Here is an 18,911-nt window from a genome sequence, read left to right as displayed (position 1 = left end):
CTCTCAATGTGTCTGTCGACTTCTCATGGTGTCCAGTTCTGTTCACAGTGGCTCGGTTCCTCCTGTGACAGAATTGGTACCCGTCAGTTCTTCGTGAGCAGTGCTGAGTATCCCCGCCAGTTTCGCGGGAGACCGGGGTTCAATTCCCGACGAGGAGGCAGTTGTTTCAAATCGTCGAATTTTACTTCTGTTTCTTGGAAGAGATTCATCTTAAAAAGTTCCAGAGCAATATCGAACTGTAAAAATACAGGTAGAGGAGATTGCCTCGTCCAGATTTTTAGCATTCGGAGAATTTTTCATGAGTCTTTGGCCGTCTGCTGCACAGAGATGGATGACTGAGTTTTTTATGAGTAACGTTTAAAAAGGCAGCGACACAGTAGTCGTGGCCGAGTGGTTAAGGCAATGCCCTAGAAATCCATTGTGTTATCACGCGCAGGTTCGAATCCCGCCGACTACGATTCTCAGCATTTTTCATTCCATTTCACAATTTAACCGGTTCTCTGCCAAACAAATCCTGAGATAGATGGAATAACGTCCCACAGCTTTCAACACTGACATTTTTTTCTCATTTTTATTAATCTGCAATATTCAAGATACATCCGTTTCAAAAATCGAAAACATCAGTCAAAGATGCGACAGTGATTCAGCCTGTCTATCCCTCGAGATGTCTGAGGCATCTGTGCATGCCCGTTGGTGCGTGTAAATTTTTGGTTTTGTGTGTGTGTGTGTCTGTGTCTGTCTATCTCTATATATGTCTCTGTGTATGTGCAACTGTCTGTGGAAATCATCACCATGAATTTGGTATGTCCTGGAACTTATAAAACAGACTTGGGGGAAATAATAAGTTTGTGAGCTTTTGTATCGGCTTTGGTTCAGTGGCAGCATTCTCGATTGAATCGGGAGTTTGTGTGTTCAAGTCGCACTTCTGAGACTTGAGCATTATCATCTTGGCTGACACTCAAGTGCAGCACTTGGGGAATTTTGCAATGTTGAAGCTGTTGACTTTCGGATGAAATGTTAAATTGAAGCTCCGTCTGCACCCTCGGGTGGATATGAAAGTTCCCAGTGCATTACTCGAAAAAGAATAGGAGAGTTGCCCCCGTCTCAATATCACTAAAAATGTTCGTAAATGCTCACTGAAAGCCGATGTGTCTGTGTTTGTATGTGGGGTTGGCGTTGAAGCCCAGAATCTCACAGGGACAGAATGCAGGTTTTCACCGGACCAGGATAGCCGAGTGGTTGACGCGTTGGCCTAGAATTTTAATGTTTTTTTCCCATGTGGGTTCGGACCCCGCTCCTGGTATCTCGTTGATTTAACACGGATTTCCTCCCATTCTGATCAGTGAGACCGGATTTTCATCGGTTGAATCAGCAATTTTCTGTAACAATGTGACACCCTGAACCGATAATGAAATGAAATTGTGAAATATATCTGCGTCGCTCGGTCTCTCCCTCTCTTCAGAGAGTTGTGTATGTTTTTGTATGTTTGAGTCTTTGTCTCTCTCAGTCTGACTCACTCTCTCTGTCCCTGTTTCTCTGTTTGTCTCTGTCTCTCAATCTGTCTCTTTCTCACGGTGCCACGTCTGTTCCAATGGGATTCTCTCAGACTCTTTGTCTGACTGGCTCTCTCTTTCCCATCATTTCGGTCTGTCAATGTCTTTGCCTGTCTCTGTGAGTCCCTGCCTGTAAGCTGAGAAGTATTTCCAGCATTTTCTGTTTTAGTCTCTATCGCTCTCTCTCCATCTGTCTCTCTCCTTGTAACTGTCTTTATCATCGTCTTTCTATCACTCTTTCCCTCTCTCTCTCTTAATAGATCACACACACACATCTCTGTATATGTATATGTTTGAGTCTTTTTCTCACTCAGTCTGCCTCTCCTTCTCAGTCTCACACTTTCTGTCTCTCGTTGTCTCTATCTCGCTGTCTGTCTCTCCCTGTTTGTCGGTTTGTCTCTGTCTCTCAATGTGTCTGTCGACTTCTCATGGTGCCCAGTTCTGTTCACAGTGGCTCGATTACTGCTCTGACAGAATTGGTACATGTCAGTTCCTCGTTAGTATAGTGGTGAGTATCCACCCCTGTCAGGCGGGAAACCGGGGTTCAATTCCCCGACGGAGAGGGAGTTATTTCAAATCGTAGAATTTTACTTCTGTTTCTTGGAAGAGATTCATGTTAAAAAGTTCCAGATCAATATCGAACTGTAAAAATACAGGTAGAGGAGATTGCCTCGTCCAGATTTTTAGCAAACGGAGAATTTTTCAGGAGTCTTTGGCCGTCTGCTGCACAGAGATGGATGACTGAGTTTTTTCTGAGTGACGTTAAAAAAGGCAGCAACACAGTAGTCGTGGCCGAGTGGTTAAGGCGATGGACTAGAAATCCATTGGGTTATCCCGCGTAGGTGCGAATCCTGCCGACTACGATTCTCAGCATTTTTCATTCCATTTCACAATTTAACCGGTTCTCTGCCAAACAAATCCTGAGATAGATGGAATAACGTCCCACAGCTTTCAACACTGACATTTTTTTCTCATTTTTATTAATCTGCAATATTCACGATACATCCGTTTCAAAAATCGAAAACATCAGTCAAAGTTGCGACAGCGATTCAGCCTGTCTATCCCTCGAGATGTCTGAGGCATCTGTGCATGCCCGTTGGTGCGTGTAAATTTTTGGTTTTGTGTGTGTGTGTCTCTGTGTCTGTCTATCTCTATATATGTCTCTGTGTATGTGCAACTGTCTGTGGAAATCATCACCATGAATTTGGTATGTCCTGGAACTTATAAAACAGACTTGGGGGAAATAATAAGGTTGTGAACTTTTGTATCGGCTTTGGTTCAGTGGCAGCATTCTCGACTGAATCGGGAGTTTGTATGTTCAAGTCGCACTTCTGAGACTTGAGCATTATCATCTTGGCTAACACTCAAGTGCAGCACTTGGGGAATTTTGCAATGTTGAAGCTGTTGACTTTCGGATGAAATGTTAAATTGAAGCTCCGTCTGCACCCTCGGGTGGATATGAAAGTTCCCAGTGCATTACTCGAAAAAGAATAGGAGAGTTGCCCCCGTCTCAATATCACTAAAAATGTTCGTAAATGCTCACTGAAAGCCGATGTGCCTGTGTTTGGATGTGGGGTTGGCGTTGGAGCCCAGACTCTCACAGAGACAGAATGCAGGTTTTCACAGGACCAGGATAGCCGAGTGGTTGAGGCGTTGGCTTTGAATTTTAATGGTTTTTTTCCCACGTGGGTTCGGACCCCGCTCCTGGTATCTCGTTAATTTAACACGGATTTCCTCCCATTCTGATCAGTGAGACCGGATTTTCATCGGTTGAATCAGCAATTTTCTGCAACAATGTGACACTCTGAACCGATAATGAAATGAAATTGTGAAATGCATCTGCGTCGCTCGGTCTCTACCGCTCTCTCTCTCTTCAGAGAGTTGTGTATTTGTTTGTGTGTTTGAGTCTTTGTCTCTCTCAGTCTGACTCACTCTGTCTGTCCCTGTTTCTCTGTTTGTCTCTTTCTCTCAATCTGTCTCTTTCTCACGGTGCCACGTCTGTTCCAATGGGATTCTCTCAGACTCTTTGTCTGACTGGCTCTCTCTTTCCCATCATTTCGGTCTGTCCATGTCTTTGCCTGTCTCTGTGAGTCCCTGCCTGTAAGCTGAGAAATATTTCCATCATTTTCTGTTTTAGTCTCTATCGCTCTCTCTCCATCTGTCTCGCTCCTTGTAACTGTCTTTATCATTATCTTTCTATCACTCTTTCCCTCTCTCTCTTAATAGATCACACACACACATCTCTGTATATGTATATGTTTGAGTCTTTTTCTCACTCAGTCTGCCTCTCCTTCTCAGTCTCACACTTTCTGTCTCTCGTTGTCTCTATCTCGCTGTCTGTCTCTCCCTGTTTGTCGGTTTGTCTCTGTCTCTCAATGTGTCTGTCGACTTCTCATGGTGCCCAGTTCTGTTCACAGTGGCTCGATTACTGCTCTGACAGAATTGGTACATGTCAGTTCCTCGTTAGTATAGTGGTGAGTATCCACCCCTGTCAGGCGGGAAACCGGTGTTCAATTCCCCGACGGAGAGGCAGTTATTTCAAATCGTAGAATTTTACTTCTGTTTCTTGGAAGAGATTCATGTTAAAAAGTTCCAGATCAATATCGAACTGTAAAAATACAGGTAGAGGAGATTGCCTCGTCCAGATTTTTAGCAAACGGAGAATTTTTCAGGAGTCTTTGGCCGTCTGCTGCACAGAGATGGATGACTGAGTTTTTTCTGAGTGACGTTAAAAAAGGTAGCAACACAGTAGTCGTGGCCGAGTGGTTAAGGCGATGGACTAGAAATCCATTGGGTTATCCCGCGTAGGTTCGAATCCTGCCGACTACGATTCTCAGCATTTTTCATTCCATTTCACAATTTAACCGGTTCTCTGCCAAACAAATCCTGAGATAGATGGAATAACGTCCCACAGCTTTCAACACTGACATTTTTTTCTCATTTTTATTAATCTGCAATATTCACGATACATCCGTTTCAAAAATCGAAAACATCAGTCAAAGTTGCGACAGCGATTCAGCCTGTCTATCCCTCGAGATGTCTGAGGCATCTGTGCATGCCCGTTGGTGCGTGTAAATTTTTGGTTTTGTGTGTGTGTGTCTCTGTGTCTGTCTATCTCTATATATGTCTCTGTGTATGTGCAACTGTCTGTGGAAATCATCACCATGAATTTGGTATGTCCTGGAACTTATAAAACAGACTTGGGGGAAATAATAAGGTTGTGAACTTTTGTATCGGCTTTGGTTCAGTGGCAGCATTCTCGACTGAATCGGGAGTTTGTGTGTTCAAGTCGCACTTCTGAGACTTGAGCATTATCATCTTGGCTAACACTCAAGTGCAGCACTTGGGGAATTTTGCAATGTTGAAGCTGTTGACTTTCGGATGAAATGTTAAATTGAAGCTCCGTCTGCACCCTCGGGTGGATATGAAAGTTCCCAGTGCATTACTCGAAAAAGAATAGGAGAGTTGCCCCCGTCTCAATATCACTAAAAATGTTCGTAAATGCTCACTGAAAGCCGATGTGTCTGTGTTTGTATGTGGGGTTGGCGTTGAAGCCCAGACTCTCACAGAGACAGAATGCAGGTTTTCACAGGACCAGGATAGCCCAGTGGTTGAGGCGTTGGCCTTGAATTTTAATGGTTTTTTTCCCACGTGGGTTCGGACCCCGCTCCTGGTATCTCGTTAATTTAACACGGATTTCCTCCCATTCTGATCAGTGAGACCGGATTTTCATCGGTTGAATCAGCAATTTTCTGCAACAATGTGACACTCTGAACCGATAATGAAATGAAATTGTGAAATGCATCTGCGTCGCTCGGTCTCTACCGCTCTCTCTCTCTTCAGAGAGTTGTGTATTTGATTGTGTGTTTGAGTCTTTGTCTCTCTCAGTCTGACTCACTCTGTCTGTCCCTGTTTCTCTGTTTGTCTCTGTCTCTCAATCTGTCTCTTTCTCACGGTGCCACGTCTGTTCCAATGGGATTCTCTCAGACTCTTTGTCTGACTGGCTCTCTCTTTCCCATCATTTCGGTCTGTCCATGTCTTTGCCTGTCTCTGTGAGTCCCTGCCTGTAAGCTGAGAAATATTTCCATCATTTTCTGTTTTAGTCTCTATCGCTCTCTCTCCATCTGTCTCGCTCCTTGTAACTGTCTTTATCATTATCTTTCTATCACTCTTTCCCTCTCTCTCTTAATAGATCACACACACACATCTCTGTATATATATATGTTTGAGTCTTTTTCTCACTCAGTCTGCCTCTCCTTCTCAGTCTCACACTTTCTGTCTCTCGTTGTCTCTATCTCGCTGTCTGTCTCTCCCTGTTTGTCGGTTTGTCTCTGTCTCTCAATGTGTCTGTCGACTTCTCATGGTGTCCAGTTCTGTTCACAGTGGCTCGATTTCTGTTGTGACAGAATTGGTACACGTCAGTTCTTCGTGAGCAGTGGTGAGTATCCCCGCCAGTCTCGCTGGAGACCGGGGTTCAATTCCCCGACGGGGAGCCAGTTGTTTCAAATCGTCGAATTTTACTTCTGTTTCTTGGAAGAGATTCATATTAAAAAGTTCCAGAGCAATATGGAACTATAAAAATACAGGTGGAGGAGATTGCCTCGTCCAGATTTTTAGCAAACGGAGAATTTTTCATGAGTCTTTGGCCGTCTGCTGCACAGAGATGGATGACTGAGTTTTTTATGAGTAACGTTTAAAAAGGCAGCGACACAGTAGTCGTGGCCGAGTGGTTAAGGCGATGGACTAGAAATCCATTGGGTTATCCCGCGCAGGTTCGAATCCTGCCGACTGCGATTCTCAGCATTTTTCATTCCATTTCACAATTTAACCGCTTCACTGCCAAACTGATCCTGAGATAGATGGAATAATGTCCCACACCTTTCAACACTGACATTTTTTTCTCATTTTTATTAACCTGCAATATTCGCAATACGTCCGGATAAGAAAATGGAAAAATCAGTCAAAGTTGCGACAGTGATTCAGCCTGTCTATCCCTCGAGATGTCTAAGGCATCTGTGCATGCCCGTTGGTGCGTGTAAATTTTTAGTTATGTATGTGTGTGTGTCTCTTTGTGTTTCTATCTCTATATCTGTCTCTGTGTATGTGCAACTGTCTGTGCAAATCATCACCATGAATTTGGCAAGTCCTGGAACTTATAAAAAAGACTTAGGGAAAATAATACGGTTGTGATCTTTTGTATCGGCTTTGGTTCAGTGGCAGCATTCTCGACTGAATCTGGAGTTTGTGTGTTCAAGTCGCACTCCTGAGACTTGAGCATATAATCTTGGCTAACACTCGAGTGCACCAATTGGGGAATTTTGCATTGTTGAAGCTTTCACTTTCGGATTAAATGTTAAAGTGAAGCTCCGTCTGTACCCTCGGGTGGATATGAAAAGTCCCAGAGCATTATTCGAAAAATAATAGGAGAGTTGCCCCCATGTCAATATTGCTAAAAATGTTCGTAAATGCTCACTGAAAGCTGATATGTCTGTTTTTTATATGTGGGGTTGGGGTTGAAGCCCAGTTTCTCACAGAGACAGAATCGAGGTTCTCACAGAAACAGGATAGCCGAGTGGTTAAGGTGTAGGCCTTAAAATTCAATTGGTTTTTTTCCCGCGTGGGTTCGTACCCCACTCATGTTATCTCTTCAATTTAACGCGTATGTCCTCCCATTCTGATCAGTGTACCGGATTTTCATCCGTTGAATCAGCAATTTTCTGCAACGATGTGACACTCTGAACCGATAATGCAATGAAATTGTGAAATGTATCTGTGTCGCTCGGTCTCTGCCTTTCTCTCTCTCTTCAGATAGATTTGTATGCTTGATCCTTTGTCTCTCTCAGTCTGACTCACTCTGTCTGTCCCTGTTTCTCTGTTTGTCTCTGTCTCTCAATCTGTCTCTTTCTCACGGTGCCCACGTCTGTTCCAATGGGATTCTCTCAGACTCTTTGTCTGACTGGCTCTCTCTTTCCCATCATTTCGGTCTGTCCATGTCTTTGCCTGTCTCTTTTAGTCCAGCCTTTAACATAAGTATTTCCATCATTTTCTGTTTTAGTCTCTATCTCTCTCTCTCTGTCTGTTCCTCTCCTTGTCACTGTCTTTATCATTTTCTTTCTCTCACTCTTACCCTCTCTCTCTTAATAGATCACACATACACACATCTCTGTATATGTATGCGTTTGTGTCTTTTTCTCACTAAGTCTGCCTCTCCTTCTCAGTCTTACTCTTTCTGAATCTTGTTGTCTCTAAGTCGCTGTCTGTCTCTCCCTGCTTGTCGGTTTGTCTCTGTCTCTCAATGTGTCTGTCGACTTCTCCTGGTGTCCAGTTCTGTGCACTGCTCGATTCCTGCTCTGACAGTGCTGCTACCTGTAGGTTCCTCGTTAGTACAGTGGTGAGTATCCCCGCTTGTCACGCGGGAGACTGGGTTTCAATTCACCGACTGGAAGCCAGGTGTTTCAAAATGTAGAATTTTACTTCTGTTTCTTGGTAGAGATTCATATTAAAAAGTTCCAGAGCCATATAGAACTGGAAAAATACACATAGAGGAGATTGCCTCTTCCAGATTTTTAGTAAACGGAGACTTTTACAGGATTCTTTGGCCGTCTGCTGCAAGGAGATGGATGACTGAGTTTTTTCTGATTAACGTTTAAGAAGACAGAGTTGCATTCGAAGTGGCCGAGTGGTTAAGACGATGGATTAAAAATCCATTGGGTTTTCCCTGCGTAGTTTTGAAGCCTGTCCACTACGATTCTCGGCATTTTTTCATTCCATTTCACAATTTAACCAGAACTTTGCAAAACTGATCCTGAGATAGATGGTATAACGTCCCACACCTTTCAACACTGACATTTTTTTCTCATTTTTATTCATCTGCAATATTTACGATAAATACGGATAGGAAACCACAAAAATCAGTCAAAGTTGCGTCAGTGAGTCAGCCTGTCTATCCCTTTATCTGTTGAAGGCATCTGTGTAGGTCCGTTGGTGCGTGTAAATTATTGGTTATGTATGTGGGTGTGTCTCTGTGTCTATCGATCTGTATATATGTCTCTGTGTATGTGCAACTGTCTGTGGAAATCATCACCATGAATTTGGTATGTCCTGGAAATTATAAAAAAGACTTGGGGAAAATAAGACGGTTGTGGACGTTTGTATCGGCTTTGGTTCAGTGGCAGCATTCTCGACTGAGTCAGGAGTTTGTGTGTTCAAGTCGCACTCCTGAGACTTGAGCATATCATCTTGGCTAACACTCAAGTGCCTCACTTGGGGAATTTTGCAATGTTGAAGCTGTTGACTTTCGGATGAAATGTTAAATTGAAGCTGAGTCTGTACCCTCGGGTGTATGTGAAAGGTCCCAGAGCCTTACTCGAAAAAGAATAGGAGAGTTTCCCCCGTGTCAATATTACTAAAAATGTTCGTAAATGCTCACTGAAAGCCTCCATGTATGTGTGTCTGTGGGGGTGGGGTTGAAGCCCAGTTTCTCACAGAGACAGAATCCATATTCTGACAAGACCAGGATGGCCGAGTGGTTAAGGCGTTGGCCTTAAAATTAAATGGGATGTTTCCCACGTGTTCGCGTAGCTGACACCTGGTACTTCATTAATTTAACACCGATTTCCTCCCATTCTCATCAGTAATACCCGATTTTTATCTGTTGAATGTGCAACTCTGTGACACTCTGAGCCGATAATGAAATGAAATTGTGAAATGTATCGGTGTCGCTCGGTCTCTGCCTGTCTCTTTCTTTAGAGAGGTGTGTTTGTGTTTGTGTGTTTTTCACTCTCAGTCTGACTCACTCTGTCTGTTCCTGTGTCTCTGTCTCTTTCCCACGGTGTCCAGTTCTGTTCCAATGGGATTCTCTTAGACTCTTTGTCAGACTGGCTCTCTCTTTGCCATCATTTCTGTCTGTCCATGTCTCTGCCTGCCTCTGTTAGTTCCTGTCTCTAACCTGCTGAGTATTTCCAGCATTAGTGTTTCTATCTCTGACACTTTCTATCTGTCGCTCTCTCTCTCCTTGTCACTGTCTTTATTACTCTCTTTCTCTCACTCTTTCCCTCTCTCTTTATAGATCACACACACACATCTCTGTATATGTGTGTGTTTGAGTCTTTTTCTCACTCAGTCTGCCTCTCCTTCTCAGTCTCACACTTTCTGTCTCTCATTGTCTCTATCTCGTTGTCAGTCTCTCCCTGATTGTCGGTTTGTCTCTGTCTCGCAATGTGTCTGTCGTCTTCTCATCGTGTCCAGTTCCATTCACAGCTCGCTTCCTGCTCTGATAGAACTCATGCTCGTTAGTATAGTGGTGAGTATCCCCGCCTGTTCCGCCGGAGACCGTGGTTCTACTTCCCGACGCGGTGGCAGCATTTGCAAAATGCAGTATTTTACTTGTTTCTTGGTGTTGATTCATATTAAAAAGTTCCAGAGCAATATAGAACAGTACAAATACAGGAAGAGGAGATTGCCTGTTCCAGATTTTTAGCAAACAGAGACTTTTTCTGGATTCTGTGGCCGTCTGCTGCACAGAGATGGATGACTGAGTTTTATCTGAGTAACATTGAATGATGCAGCGAGCCAGTAGTCGTGGCCGAGTGTGTAAGACAATGGACAAAAAATCCATCGGGGTTTCTCTGCGCAGGTTTGAACTCTGCCGACTATGTTTCTCAGCATATTTCATTCTGTTTCACAATTTAACCACGTTACTGCAAAACTGATTCTGAGATAGATAGAGCAACGTCCCACATCTTTCGATGCAGCCGCTGTTTTCTTTCTACATTAATCTGCAGTATTCACGATACATACGGATAGAAAAACGCAAAAACCAGCCAAAGTAGCGACAGTCACACTGCCTGTCTATCCATCTATTTGTCTAAGGCAACCTGTGTATATCTTGATCTGGGTGTCATGGTACATCAGTCATTGAAAGTTGGCATGTAGGTGCAGCAGGCGGTGAAGAAAACAAATGGCATGTTCGCCTTCATAGCTAGGGGATTTGAGTATGGGAGCAGGAAGATATTACTGCAGTTGTACAGGGCCTTGGTGAGGTCACACCTGGAATATTGTGTTCAGTTTTGGTCCCCGAATCTGAGGAAGGACTTCCTTGCTATTGAGGGAGTACAGCGAAGGTTCACCAGCATGATTCCCGGGATGGCAGGATTGACATTTGAGGAGAGACTGGCTCAACTGAGCTGGTATCCACTGGAGTTTAGAAGAATGAAAGGGGATCTCACAGAAACATATAAAATTCTGACGAGATTGGAGGCTGGAAGAATGTTCCCATTGCTGGGGAGTTTGAGACCAAGGATTACAGTCTAAAAATAAGGGGTAAGCCATTTATGACCGAGATGAGGAGAAACTTCTTCACTCAGAGAGTGGTTAACCTGTGAAATTTTCTACCGCAGAAAGTCGTTGAGGCCAGTTCATTCGATATATTCAAAAGGGAGTTAGATATGGCCCTTTTGGCTAAAGAGATCAAGGGGTATGGAGAGAAAGCAGGAAAGGGGTACTGAGGTTGAATGATGAGCCATGATCTTATTGAATGGTGGTGCAGGCTCGAAAGGCCGAATGGCATATTCCTGCAACTAATTTCTATGTTTCTATATTGATGCATGTATATTTTTTTTATTGTGTGTGCGTGTGTCTGTGTATGTCTATATGTATGTATGTCTCTGTGTATGTGCAACTGTCTGTGGAAATCATCACCATGAATTTGGTACATCCCGGAACTTTTAAAACACTTGGGGAAAATAATACTGCTGTGATCTTTGGTATCGGTTTTGGTTCAGTGGCTACATTCTCGACTGAATCAGGAGGTTGTGTGTGTGAGTCCCACTCCTGAGACTTGAACACATCATCTTGGATGACACTCAAATGCAGTATTTGGGGAATTTTGCATTGTTGAAGCTGTTGACCATCGGCTGAAATTTTAAATTGAAGCTCCATTTGCACCCTCGGGTGGATGTGAAAGTTCCCAGAGCCTTAGTCGAAAAAGAATAGGAGAGTTGCGCCCGTGTCAATATTACGAAAAATGCTCCCTGAAATCCTCTGTGTCTGTGTGTCTGTGGGGATGGAGCTGAAGCCCAGATTCTCAGAGGCAGAGTCCAACCATTGACAGGATCAGGACCAGGATGACCGAATGGTAAAGGCGTTACATTTAAGATGTAATGGGTTGTATACTCGCGTGGGTTCAAACCCCACTCCTGGTGATTCCTTAATTAAACAGAGATTTTTCCCATCCTGCCGAGTGATACCCGATTTTCATCTGCTGAATCACCAATTTTCTGCAACGATGTGACATTCTGAGCCGACGATGAAATGAAATTGTGAAATGTATCTGTGTTACTCGGTCTCTGTCTCTTTCTCTCTTTAGAGAGCTGTGAATGTGTTTGAGTCATTGTCTCTCTCAGTCTGCCTCTCTCTGACACACTCTCTCTGTCCCTGTTTCTCTGTTTGTCCCTGTCTCTCAATCTGTCTCTTTCTCACGGTGTCTCGTTCTGTTGCAATGGGATTCTCTCAGACTCTCAGTCTGACTGCCTATCTCTGTCCCATTATCTCTGTCTGTCCATGTCTTTGCCTGTCTCTGTTAATCCCTGTCTCTAACCTGATAAATATTTCCGTTGTGTTCTGTTTTTGTCTCTATGTCTCTCTCTCTATCTGTATCTCTCTCTATCTGTCGCCCTCTTTTACTCTCTCTTTGTCCCTGTCCTTTTCTCTGTCATTCCATCACTATTTGCCTCCCTCTCTTTATGGAGCACGCAAATACATATCTGTGTATGTATGTGTTTGAGTCTTTTTCTCATTCAGTCTGATCCTCCCTTTCAGTCTCAAACTTTCTGTCTCTCTTTGTCTCTATCTCGCTGTCTGTCTGTCCCCGTTTCCCTGTTTGTCTCTGATTCTCAATGTGTCTGTCTCTTTCTCACGGTGTCCAGTTCTGTTCGAATGGGATTCTCTCAGTCTCTCTGTCTGACTGTCTCACTCTTTCCCATCATCTCTGTCTCTCTATATTTCTGCCTATCTGTCTCTCTTTGCCTGTCGCTGGTAGTTCCTGTCTTAACCTGCTGAGTATTTCCATCATTTTCTGTTGATATCTTTGTCTCTCTCTCGACCTGTCGTTCTCTCTCGATCTGTCTCTCTCCTTGTCACTGTCTTTATCACTGTCTTTCTTTCACTCTTTCCCTCTCTCTCTTTATTGATCACACACACACATCTCTGTATATGTAGGTTTTTGAGTCTTTTTCTCAGAGTCTGCCTGACTTTTCAGTCTCATCCTTTCTGTCTCTCGTTGTCCCTCTATCGCTGTCGATCTCTCCCTGATTGTCGGTTTGTCTCTGTCTCTCAATGTGTCTGTCGACTTCTGTTCACAGCTCGATTACTGCTCTGACATCGCCCGTATCTTCGTCCGGAGAGTCGTGATTTTGCTCCCCTGTTAAGCAATCGAACCGGGTTCAATTCCCCGACGGAAAAGCAGTTTTTTGAAAATGTCTAATTTTACTTCTGTTTCTTGGTATAGATTCATATTACAAAGTTCCAGAACAATATAGAACAGTAAAAATACAGCCAGAGGCGATTGCCTCTTCCAGATTTTTTGCAAACAGAGTCTTTTTCAGGATTCTGTGGCCGTCTGCTGCACAGAAATGGATGACTGAGCTTTTTCTGAGTAACATTTAAAGTGCTAGATCCGCAGTAATTGTGGTCGAGTGGTTAATGCAATTGGCTTGAAATCCTTTGGGTTTTCGGCGCTCAGGTTCGAATCCTGCCAAATACGATTCTCAGCAATTGTCTTCACAATTTAACCAGGTTTTTGCAAAACTACTCCTGAGATAGGTGGAATAACGTCCTACACCTTTCAACACTGACATCTATTTCTCATTTTTATTAATCTGCAATATTCACGATACATACGGATAGAAAAACGCAAAAATCAGCCAAAGTCGCGAAAGAGACTCAGCCTGTCGATCCCTCGAGATGTCGCAGGCATCTGTGCATGTCCGTTGGTGCATGTATATTTTTGGTTATGTATGTATGTGTGTGTCTCTGTGTCTGTCTATCTGTATATATGTCTCTGTGTATGTGCAACTGTCTGTGGAAATCATCACCATGAATTTGGTATGTCCTGGAACTTTTCAAAAAGACTTGGGGAAAATAATACGGTTGTGAACTTTGGTATCAGCTTTGGTTCAGTGGCAGCATCCTCGACTGAAAAACGCAAAAGCCAGACAAAGTAGCGACAGTGACCCTGCCTGTCTATCCATCTATTTGTCTAAGGAAACCTGTGTATATCTTGATCTGGGTGTTATGGTAAATCAGTCATTGATTGCAGGTGCAGCATGCGGTGAAGAATGCAAATGGCATGTTCGCCTTCATAGCTAGGGGATTTGAGTATAGGAGCAGGGAGGTCTTACTGCAGTTGTACAGGGCCTTGGTGAGGCCACTCCTGGAATATTGTGATCAGCTTTGGTCTCCGAATCTGAGGAAGGACGTCCTTGCTTTTGAGGGAGTACAGCGAAGGTTCACCAGCATGATTCCCGGGATGGCAGGACTGACATATGCGCAGAGACTGGATCAACTGGGCTGGTATCCACTGGAGTTTAGAAGAATGAGAGGGGATCTCATAGAAACAAATAAAATTCTGACGAAATTTGACAAGTGAGAGGCAGGAAGAATGTTTCCGTTACTGGGGAGTTTGAGAACCAGGGGTCACAGTCTAAAAATAAGGGGTAAGCCATTTAGGACCGAGATGAGGAGAAACGTCTTCACTCAGAGAGTCAGTACCCTGTGGAATTCTCTACCGCAGAAAGTTGTTGAGGCCAGTTAGTTCGATATATTCAAGAGGGAGTTAGATATGGCCCTTACGACTCAAGGGTTCAAGGGGTATGGAGAGAAAACAGGAAATGTATACTGAGGTTGAATGATCAGCCATGATCTTAAAGAATGGTGGTGCAGGCTCGCAGGGCCGAATGGCCTGCTCCTGCAACTAATTTCTATGTTTCTATGTTTCTATGTTGACGCGTGTATATTTTTGGTTATTGTGTGTGTGTGTGTCTGTGTATGTCTATCTGTATGTATGTATCTGTGTATGTGCAACTGTCGATGCAAATCATCACCATGAACGTGGTATGTCCTGGAAATTTTTTAAAAACTTGGGGAAAATAATACGGTTGTGATCTTTGGTATCGACCTTGTTTCATTGGCTTTATTCTCGACTGAATCAGGAGGTTGTGTGTGTAACTCCCACTCCTGAGACTTGAGCAGATAATCTTTGCTGACACTCAAGTGCAGTACTTGGGGAATTTTGCATTGTTGAAGCTGTTGACCATCAGCTGAAATGTTAAATTGAAGCTCCGTCTCCAACCTCGGCTGGATGTGAAAGTTCCCAGAGCATTACACGAAAAAGAATAGGAGAGTTGCGCCCGTACAATATTACTAAAAATGTTCGTAAATGCTCACTGAAACCCGATGTGTATGTGTGTATGTTGCTGTGGGGGTGGAGCTGAAGGCCACATTCTCAGAGACAGAATCCAAACGCTACAAAGACCAGGATGGGCGAGTGTTTACCGCGTTGGCCGTAAAATTCAATGGGTTTTTCCCACGTGGATTCGAACCCCAATCCTAGAATCTCTTTTATTTAACAGAGATTTTTCCCATCCTGCCCAGTGATACAAGATTTTCATCTGTTGAATCTGCAATTTTCTGTAACTCTGTTACACTCGAAGCCGATCATGAAATGAAATTGTGAAATGTTTCTGTGTATCTCAGTCTCTGCCTTTCTCTCTTTAGAGAGCTGTGTGTGTGTTTGTGTGCTTGATCCTTTGTCTCCCTCAGTCTGCCTCTCTCTGACTCACACTGTCTGTGCCTGGTTCTCTGTTTGTCTCTGTCTCTCAATCTGTCTCTTTCTCACGGTGTCCAGTTCTGTTCCAATGCGATTCTCTCAGACTCTCTGTATGACAATCTCTCTCTTTCCCATCCTCCCTGTCCATGTCTTTGTCTGTCTCATTTTGTCCCTGTCTCTAATCTGATGAGTATTTGCATCATTTTCTGTTTTTGAAACATAGAAACATAGAAAATAACTGCAGGAGTAGGCCATTAGGCCCTTCGAGCCTGCACCGCCATTCAATATTATCATGGCTGATCATTCTTTCAGTTACCCTTTCCTGTTTTCCTCTCCATCCCACTTCATCCACTCAACCGTAAGGACCATATCTAACTCTCTCTTGAATATATCCAATGAACTGGCTTCAACAACTCTCTGTGGCAGGGAATTCCACAGGTCAACAACTCTCTGAGTGAAGAAGTTTCTACTCATCTCACTGCTAAATGGCCTACCCCTTATCCTAAGACTATGTCCCCTGGTTCTGTCTTCCCCAACATCGAGAACATTCTTCCCGAATCTAACCTGTGCAGTCCCGTCAGAATCTTATATGATTCTATGAGATCCCCTCTCATCATTCTAAACGCCAGTGATTAAAGGCCTAGTTGATCCAATCTCTCCTCATATGACAGTCCTGCCATCACTGGAATCAGTCTGGTTTACCTTCGCTGCGCTCCCTCAACAGCAAGAACGTCCTTCCTCAGACTAGGAGACCAAAACTGAACACGATATTCCCGGTGTGTCCTCACGAAGGCCTTGTACAACTGCAGTAAGATCTCCTGGCTCCTATATTCAAATCCTCTAGCTACGAAGACAACATACCATTTGCCTTCTTTACCGCCTGCTGTACCTGCATGCCCACTTTCAGTGACTGATGAACCATAACACCAAGGTCTCACTGCACCTCCCCTTTTTCTAGTTTTCCGCCATTCAGATAATATTCTGCCTTCGTGTTGTTGCCCCCAAAATGGATAACCTCACATTTATCCACATTATACTGCATCTGCCATGTATTTGCCCACTCACCTAATCTGTCCAATTCACCCTGTAGCCTCTTAGCATCCTCTTCACAGCTCGGACCGCCACCCAGTTTAGTGTCATCCGCAAACTTGGAGATATTACACTCTATTCCTTCAACCAAATCGTTCATGTATATTGTAAAGAGCTGGAGTCCCAGCACTGAGCCCTGCGGCACCCCACTAGTCACTTCCTGCCAGTTTGAAAAGGACCCGTTTATCCCGATTCTCTGCATCCTGTCTGCCAACCAGTTCTCTATCCATGTCAGTACATTAATCCCAATACCATGTGCTATGATTTTGTGCACCAATCTCTAGTGCGGGACCTTGTCAAAAGCCTATTTAAAGTCCAAATACACCACATCCACTGGTTCTCCCTTGTCCACTCTACTCATTACATCCTCAAAAAATTCCAGAAGATTCGTCAAGCGTGATTTCACTTTCATAATCCATGCTGACTCGGTCCGATCCTGTCACTGCTTTCCAAATGGGCTGCTATTTCATCCTTAATGATTGATTCCAATATTTTCCCAACGACTGATGTCAGGCTAACTGGTCTATAATTAGCTGCTTTCTCTCTCCCTCCTTTTTTAAAAAGTGCCATCACATTAGCTACCCTCTAGTCCATAGGAACTGATCCAGGGTCGATGGATTGTTGGAAAATGATCACCAATGCATCCACTATTTCTAGGGCCACTTCCTTAAGTACTCTGGGATGCAGACTATCAGGAGCCGGGGATTTATCGGCTGAAAATCCCAACAATTTCTCCAACACAATTTCCCGCCAATAAGGATAAGTCTCAGTTCCTCATTCTCACGAGATGCACAGTCCCCTCGTACATTCGGAAGGATTTTTGTATCTTCCTTTGTAAAGACAGAACCGAATTATTGTCTCTATCTGTCTTTCTCTCTATCTGTCTCCCTCTTTGTCTCTTTCATTGTCCCTGTCTTTGTCTCTGTCATTGCATCATATTTGCCTCCTTCTCTTTATGGAGCACACAAACATATCTCTGTGTATGTATGTGTTTGAGTCGTTTTCTCATTCAGACTGACCCTCCCTCTCAATCTCAAACTTTCTGTCTCTCTTTGCCTCTATCTCGCTGTCTGTCTCTCCCTGTTTCCCTCTTTGTCTGTCTCTCAACGTGTCTGTCTCTTTCTCACGATGTCCAGTTCTGTTCCAGTGGGATTCTCTCAGTCTCTCTGTCTGACTGTCTCTCTCATTCCCATCATCTCTACCTGTCTATGTCTCGACCTGACTGTCTCTATTTGCCTGTCGCTGTTAGTTCCTGTCTCTAACCTGCTGAGTATTTCCATCATTTTCTGTTTATATCTCTGTATATCTCTCTATCTGTCGCTCACTCTTCATCTGTCTCTCTCCTTGTTACTGTCTTTATCACTGTCTTTCTCTCACTGTTTCCCTCTCTCTCTTTATATCTGTATGTGTGTGTGTTTGTGTCTTTTTCTCACTCAGTCTGCCTCTCCTTCTCAGTCTCACACTTTCTGTCTCACGTTGTCTCTATCTTGCTGTCTGTCTCTCCCTGTTTGTCGGTTTGTCTCTGTCTCTCAATGTGCCTGTCTACTTCTCATGGTGTCCATTTCTGTTCTCAGCTCGATTCCTGCACTGACAGAATCCACACCCGTCAGCTCCTCATTCGTGTCTTAGTTAATATCCCTCTCTGTCACGCGCGAGGTAGGCGTTCAATTCCCCGACGAGGATGAAGCTTTTTTAAAATGTTGAATATTACTTCAGTATGTCCTGAAACTTGATAAAAAGACTTGGGGAAATTAATACGGATGTGAACTTTGGTATCGGCTTTGGTTCAGTGGCAGCATTCTCGACTGAATAAGGAGGTTGTGTGTGTAAGTCCCACTCCTGAGACTTGAGCATATAATCTTGGCTGACACTCAAATGCAGTATTTGGGGGATTTTGCATTGTTGAAGCTGTTGACTTTCGGATAAAATGTTAAATTGAAGCTCCGTCTGCACCCTCGGGTGGATGTGAACGTTCCCAGTGCATTACTCGAAAAAGAACAGGAGAGTTGCCCCTGTGTCAATATTACTATAAATATTCGAAAATGCTCATTGAAAACCTGTGTCTGTGAGAGTGGAGCTGCAGCCCAGATTCTCACAGAGACAAAATCCGAATACTGACAAAACCAGGATGGCCGAGTTGTTCAGGCGTTGGACGGAAAATCCAATGGGTTTGTACCTGCATGGGTTCGAACCCCACTCCTGGTAAATCTTTAAATTCAAACCGATTTCCTGCCATCCTGCTCAGTTGCACCCGAATCTATTTTGTTGAATCTGCATTTGTCGATAACTTTGTAACATTCAAACAAATGGGATTGTGCAATGTATCTGTGCCTCTCACTCTCTGTCTTTAGAGTGCTATTTATGTGTTTGAGTCTGACTCTCTGTGTCTGAGGAATTAGAAGCTGCATTTAGGGAGCTGGGAGCTAAATTAACAAATCGGACCT

The 18,911-nt window shown here is 43.7% G+C and overlaps 4 non-coding genes across 4 annotated transcripts; all 4 read left to right on the top strand.

The window, feature by feature from the left end:
- Positions 1-4,301: 4,301 nt before the first annotated feature.
- Positions 4,302-4,382, top strand: trnas-aga (transfer RNA serine (anticodon AGA)). The gene has a single exon. It is a non-coding gene; the product is annotated as a tRNA-Ser (tRNA).
- Positions 4,383-6,265: 1,883 nt separating this feature from the next.
- Positions 6,266-6,346, top strand: trnas-aga (transfer RNA serine (anticodon AGA)). Its single transcript has one exon. It is a non-coding gene; the product is annotated as a tRNA-Ser (tRNA).
- Positions 6,347-11,671: 5,325 nt separating this feature from the next.
- On the top strand, positions 11,672-11,755 carry trnal-uaa (transfer RNA leucine (anticodon UAA)). Its single transcript has one exon. It is a non-coding gene; the product is annotated as a tRNA-Leu (tRNA).
- A 6,834-nt stretch (positions 11,756-18,589) lies between these two features.
- trnaf-gaa (transfer RNA phenylalanine (anticodon GAA)) lies at positions 18,590-18,672 on the top strand. Its single transcript has one exon. It is a non-coding gene; the product is annotated as a tRNA-Phe (tRNA).
- The last annotated feature ends 239 nt before the right edge of the window (positions 18,673-18,911 follow it).

The sequence above is a fragment of the Pristiophorus japonicus genome, chromosome 23, assembly GCF_044704955.1.
Source record: "Pristiophorus japonicus isolate sPriJap1 chromosome 23, sPriJap1.hap1, whole genome shotgun sequence".
Lineage (NCBI taxonomy): Eukaryota > Metazoa > Chordata > Chondrichthyes > Pristiophoridae > Pristiophorus > Pristiophorus japonicus.
This window is presented reverse-complemented; position numbering and strand designations above follow the sequence as displayed.